This window comes from Triplophysa dalaica, chromosome 24 (genome assembly GCF_015846415.1).
Source record: "Triplophysa dalaica isolate WHDGS20190420 chromosome 24, ASM1584641v1, whole genome shotgun sequence".
Lineage (NCBI taxonomy): Eukaryota > Metazoa > Chordata > Actinopteri > Cypriniformes > Nemacheilidae > Triplophysa > Triplophysa dalaica.
Window position 1 is genome coordinate 385,001 of NC_079565.1, and position 7,317 is coordinate 392,317.

The following is a 7,317-nucleotide window of genomic DNA, read 5'->3' on the forward strand; positions in this document are numbered from 1 at the left end:
AGACACCTGTTCATTTACTGTTAGTATCTGTCAGCTTGTGGTTCACTAACAATGTCACTGTGAAAGGAAATCAAGTCAATTTCATCTTGGTGTTTGAACGAAAAGGATATTGACTTTACTGGCGCCTAAGATAGAAAATGTGCTGACGTGTGATGTCCTCGGTCACAGATCAATATTGATCATTTTTACAGCTCCGCTTTATAAACATCCAGGAAATGAACCAAAGAACATGATACCAGTCATGATGCGCATTACAGAATAAAAACTCATTTATTCAAGTGTGCTAGTATACACTATAAAAACATCTTTTGCTGTCTTAGGTTTTGAAATTTCAATTGAACTTAAAACTTAAAGCAACAAAAAAATCAGTGTGTACTTAAACTACAAATAAGAAAGTAAAGTGAAAAATACAACTATAGGATTTACTTAATTATTTTACACATTTTTTTCAAGTAAATGTTTTGCGTCAAGGTTTTCCACACAGCTTTTTAGGTCAAATGTACTTTTAAATACTGCGTGCAAATTTTGCACATATTTACACAAAAAAATTAGTAAATCATATAGTTGTTTTTTACAGTATGTGTACTTAGTAAGTAGTATGCTTGGATATGTACTAATATGGCCCACGTTTGTGTAATAAAAGCATGTACTTTTAAGTATACTTGAAGTGTAACTGTAGTAAACTGAGAAGTACATGACGAAGAGACCAAACGTGTAACAAATAAGAATGTACACTGTAAAACTTTACTGTAATTTCGCAGCAGGTTTGCCAGTAGCTTACTGTAGATTTCATTTATCATTTTATTTTAAGCATAAACTCACCATATATTTTTTTCTTTCATAGACCAAAACTAAATATCTAAGGTCACTTTTCTTGTTAATTTAAGAAGTTTTAATTATTTTTACTATAAAACAAGACCAAAATGCTCAGGAAAAATGTATTTTTTGCAGTGTTGCTGTGCTAATGCCAGTCTCTTCTTGCTCATTTTGAATCTCAAAAGTCAAATTGTTTTAATACTGATGAATGTCATTGAAAACAGAAATAGGAAAGTAATATTAAGTAGCAATTATATTTACAGTAAGTAACTGCCAAACCTGCTGCAACACTACAGCAAAGTTGTACAGTGTACCTAAAATACATTTGAACTTTGCTTAAGTATTGTTAAGTAAACTTGAAGCATGCTTAGAAACTAATCTAATGTATAAAGTATATGTGTTTATCAGAGGGTTGCTGGGGTGTTGTGGTGCATGTTTCTTACCGCCTTAAATGAAAACCTCACGGGTCGTTTTATCATCTTCCAAAAGTCATTTAACCTCACTTGGCGAAGAACAGTACCTCTGAAAGTTTGATTTTTGTTATTTGTTGATAATAGATTTAATGTAATAAACTGAAGGATTCAGAAGGAGTCTGAAGATGGAGAAAAAATCTGATGTGTTGAACTGGATTGATGTGAGGTGTCCTGGAAAGGTTTTTTTCTGTCAGTTTGGATCATTTCTGAGCGCCGGCGGTGTTGATACGCTCGCTCGTGTCATCAGATTTAACAGATGTTTAGTTTGGACGTTCCGTTCAGAAGGAAAAATATCATTTTTATAAGAATATGTCTGAGCCTTGACGTTTAACAGCTGCTTACACAAAATCTGTAAAAATGAAGGCCAAAGTCGGGTTCGGTGGGGTCTTAAATGTGACCTTTATATGTGAATCTCATGAAAACTTTAAAGAAAGTGTTAATTGTGGTTGCTGTGACAACACAGATAAACAATGCATTGATAAACTATAAAGATTTCAGTTTTCATAAATGTGTTAAAATGAGTCCGATTATCTTGATGCAATGTGGAGAATGTAGATTTGTGTCTTGCTCCACAGCTTGAATACCTCAAGCGTTCTGAAGACTGTTTGTGAAGGAGGTTTGCTTGAATTTTGCAACATCACTGTGTTTATTTGTCCGACTCCAACGCAAAACCACCGTGCTCTTCACTGCAAGATACGGTTAACCAAATATCTGAGATATCCCACAAATCTCTTGCAACTGCATTGGATTAGAATTAAAAGTGTGTGATGTCCAGTTCAGACACAAGTCATGTCGGATGGTATTAAATATAAAATATGACAGCAACATTCCTGAAAGCACAGATAGATTATACCTGAGTCATGGACTTTTGTGAACTTTCCAGATGTCATTTGATGACCTTTGAGATGATACAATCCATAAACCAACCAGAAAAAGCTTTCGTGTTCATACACTCAAAAAAAAGATTTTATGATACTGTTCACTTTATTTATACAATTCATTTTGTTTTAACACCAATTTATTAGGTTTTATGTTCCAACACAATTGCATAGTGTTAAACGGACTAAAAACAGTAATGCTTTGGCTTACCTAAATGTTTACATTTTAAATTAACCTGTGTCAATCAAGTAGATCAAAATTATATACGATGCTTGTTCAATTTACTTAAATAAATCAAGGTAACACAACATAAATGAATTTAGTTTTATTTAAGTAGCGTTATAGAATAGGAACAGGATTTCTTCTTCCTAACATGCCTTGCACGGGGCTGAATAGGGAGAGTAAAAGTTGCAGGATGAACTTAATTGTTATTTGGACATTATTTGGACTCGGTTCTTTAAGTTGACTCCGTTCAGTTCATCATACATAAAGTATTTGAGAAGTGATCACATATTTCTGTTGTGTGGAACCCCTGTCCACAATTTAATTAAATTAGTTTAAAGTATAATTTTTTTCAGTGCATCATTCTCATGACAAATATTTCTGAATGATTGGGATTTAACATCATGTTGCTAAAAGTGTCAACCTTTGTTGACATGTATGTGTAAAATATTACAATAAGAAAGAAATGTACAGTAGTGTAAATCCTAAAACGTTACTACATTTGCATTAACATTTAGTCATTTAGCAGACGCTTTTATCCAAAGCAACTTACAAGTTGGGTTAACATTGGAGGCAATTGGGTCAAATATTGGGACAACAAGAAGCATAAGAGCAATAAAAACATGTCTCACAAAACCTACTACAGTGTACAGAGCTTTTTTCTTTTAATAGATTGAGTAGAAAAGATAAAGAAATCAGAAATGATGGGTCAGGTGCTCACGGAAGAGATGTGTTTTCAGCCCATTCTTAAAGATGGCCACAGAATCTGCTGATCTTGTAGCAGCAGGCAGATCATTTCACAAATGTGGAACCAACTAAATCATTGTTTCCATTTTTCAACTTTGCAATAGTTATTTCAAATGATATAATTATCTAAGGAAATATGTTTTTAAGGATCGGTGTGTTTGTGCATGTTTTCTGCCAGCTGCGGTCCATCTGACGAGAGATTTGAGCTCACCAACATCTGCTGAGAAATAAATGCCACAACATCTACCTCATTTTAGTACTGCACGAAACCTTGCGTTTGGAAAGAAAGAGTCCTTAAAAAGTTTGACATGAAAGACACAGAACAGATGAGAAACGAAAAGAACGTCAATAAATAGGTGAAAAGGACACTTGTTTGGCGAAAGCACAGAGTTGCGTAAGTCTCTGCTGGACTCCACACGGAATAATAAAAAAAAAACAGTTGCACCCGTGCAGACACACTCACACACAAACGTACACACACACCCTCAACAAGATTCACACACACACACACACACCCACGTCTGGTTTATTATCTCCATGGGGACAGTCCATAGGTGCAATTTTTATACAGTACAAACTGTATATTTTTTTATCCCCTACCCCTTAACCATATATATATATCATAGAAAACTTTATGCATATTTAGATTTGAAATGATATCTTCCTTACGATTTATACGCTTTTTGGCCCAATGGGACCTTAATTTTAGTCCCCACAGTGACACAAGTCCCCATGAGATGGTGTGTTTTCAGGTTTAGGTCCCCACGGGGATATAAAAACATGGATATACTCACACACATGCACACGCACACTAGCACACACACCAACACAAACACGCAAGCACACACACACGTGTAGCTGAAGACTTTGACAGATATTTCATGTGTTGGCTCTAAATTGTTTTATTAAATGTAAAAAAGAAGCAACAGTGCATGTGAAGTCACTTCAGGGACAGAATGTGAAGGCCACAAGCTACTCCATAAGAAAGAAAACAAGAGAAATTACCACACTTAACATTTCACTACTCAACTGGAAAAGCAAACTGACATTTACAAATGATTTACAAATGTGAGCGAAATTAAACAAACGTGGAAACTGTTTTTATTCCTCTAGCAGACATAAACTGCATTTTCTGTGTGAAGACTCTTTTAAAGGGACAGTTCGCCCCAAAAATTCTGTCATCGTTTGTTCACTCTATGTGGTTGAAAATCTGTGTGTGAGTCTGTCATCAGTAGATAACATTAGAAGATATTTAGAGAAATGTCTCCGTGGGGTTGTGCTCATACAATGGAGTTGATTGTTGTTTGAGTATCAACATTCTTCAAAATATCTTCTTTTGGGTTCTGAAGAAGAAACTCATACAGGACCCCAAAGTTTCTCTTGAAGGACAGAGATCATGACGTGTGGTTTAATATAACACGTGACTGTAGAGATCTCTGGAGGGTCAGCTCAACTCTCACAGACCACAGACATGATATTCACAGTCCTGTTTGAAAGGTTTTGTGATCTGTGGTGATGGAACAGACGGGTCGGAGCTGCTGATCAAAGACAGCAACAGAAACACATGAATGAAGCTCCAGATTCACGTCCTTATTATGACTAAATATACACAAGAAACTTTTGCACACATGTTTATTTTAGATGGTCAAGTTCATTCTGCTGAACAGTTTTTGGTACTTTGGTTTGAGCAGATGACGCCATTTATTGTTTCTTTGGATGCTGTGCACTGACTTATGAAAAACATGTTATTGCATTATGCGTTATAAATGACCAAAACTTTTAATCAAAACCGGTTTTCTTTAAGTTTTTTTACATGATAAAATAAAAAAGTAAACATATTTATCTTGACAGGTGTGTGGAAAGTAAAGAAATGAATATGAAATATCTACTTTAAAATAATAACAAAACATTTGAGGAATTTCAATTAAAGGTCTAGAGTGAGATTTATAGAGGCCACTAGTGGTGAGTTTGAGAATTGCAAGCAATCTCTCAGTGTGGCCACCACAGCACAAAAGACAGCGTGTCTTCTGACTTATTTTATAGCTTTTATTCACTTTAATTCGCTTTGTAGAGCTTCTGTACAAAACATGGCAGCTAATTCAATGTATGTAGGTAGAAATAGATCATTCTAAGGTAATACAAACATAACGGTTCATTACATAAGGTCTTTATGAATAAATATTTGTTTTAATTATATTGCATTTGTGTCAATAGATCCTCCTAAAAATCCCACATTGCTCCTTTAATATACTTATGTAAGTGAACTGAATTCCTCTTTAACTTCATTTCTTTACTTCTATCGTACTCATTCCCTTGCCATCGAGTAAATAATCTGAGTTTGACCAGAGCTGATGTGTACTGTTTTATAGAAACATTACAGGCACATTCATATATTAAAGCTTACAGAGCTGTGGAAACGCTCCAGACGGTGTGTGTGTGTGTGTATATATATGTGTATCAGCTCAGAGGCTCTTACAAACACTTATCAGCTCAGAATGAAGTGAACGATAACACGCTTGCCAGTCCAGATGACATCATGTGACTATATTTTCCACCGATGCCAGTCAGTCGGCTCTGTTCTCGCTCTCTAGAGAAATAAATAGGCCATTTCAATTATTTATACTTCTTACGTCCATCATTCACAAATGGAAAACACTTGATCACTCGCTCTCTGGTGTTAATGGATCTGATGGCTTGCTAGGCTGTTGCTATGTTGACAGTATAGATTATGCATGGTTGCTAGGGTATTCTGGGTATTGTTGAATAGTACACAGGACTCTTGTGTGTAGTCCAGATGATGCGAGCGGAGTGTAACTCTAACAAAGGGCTCTGTTCAAATCACTAATGCAAAATATGAACAATTACAAGTGATTCCACAGAAATCTGTAAACGTCTTATGAGTCAAACCCAAAAGAGCTTGTGAATGAAAAAACTCTCATGAGAGGAAGCAGACCAAAGGGCTCTCGTCCTTTCATTTGTTGATGTGTAGAGGGACATGTGTTTGTTCTGTACTGTGGTGTGTGATCATGTGTGTTTATGTGTGTCTTAATGACATTAACACAACTGCTTCACTGTAAAACCTAACAGTGAAAATCGCTCATTTAAATTAGTTACTTAACTTACTAACTAACTAAGTAAGTAAGTAAGTAAACAAGCAAGCAAGTAAGTTAGTAAGTAAGTAAGTAAGTTAGTAACTAAGAAAGTAAGTAAGTTAGTAAGGTGAGTTGAGTTGAGTTAAGTTAACTATATTATACTAACTTAACTTAACTTGTTAATAGTTAAAGTTAAGTTAAATCAACTCAATATAATTATTTTTCTAGTTCACATAACAAATATTTATAAAGCAGAACTCAACTCAACTTACTTATTTACTTACTTACTGAAAATATAATTACATTAAGCAGAAGTACTTAACTTAACTTAACTTAATTAAAAAGTTAATTAAACTCAATAAATATTGTTATGTGAACTCAAAAAATTATTAAACCAAGCAGAAGTCAATCAGAAACCATATAAGTAATCATTTAGGTGTCACAATGACATGAGATCAGTCGTGGAGATTAACATATTTAAATCATTTAGCTTTTCCAGGAAACCTTTCAAAAACATACGATGTATCGCAACCAAATGTGACGTTCCAGCAATGTTGTGAAATAACTGTTGGGTTTATTGCAGTAAACGTGTTTGGTTGAAGTGTCTTCATAAGAAAAGCACCAATAACATAGTCCTCCCAGGTTATACCCAAAAAAAATTTCATGCGAGCGATGTATTTGAATGATGAGTTTGTGTGTGTCAGAATATCTCAGTGCTGCCGGCGGTCTTATAAACGTTCATCAGCTCTTTGGAAGAAACTGTTCTGGGATAAGAAGGTCAGATTGATGAGATACTGATGTCACATGTGATGTAGACGTCAGCACGAGACGTCCGCAATATCCCACGAGTACTGATCAGAGGCTATGTTCACATGACATTCTACATTCACAAGTTCTTTCTGTGTTTTGGGGGAATCGCCTTCCATCAAACCGACATCCAAGAGCTGGCGGGGGGTTTCAAAAACTATTTTGCTTGGAGCTTGTTCGGGGAAAACCTCTTTGAATGTGTTTCATGAGTTTGCCCTCAAAACCCCGCAACGGCACGGAGAACAAACAACTTTTATGAAGAATGAACTAAATATAACATG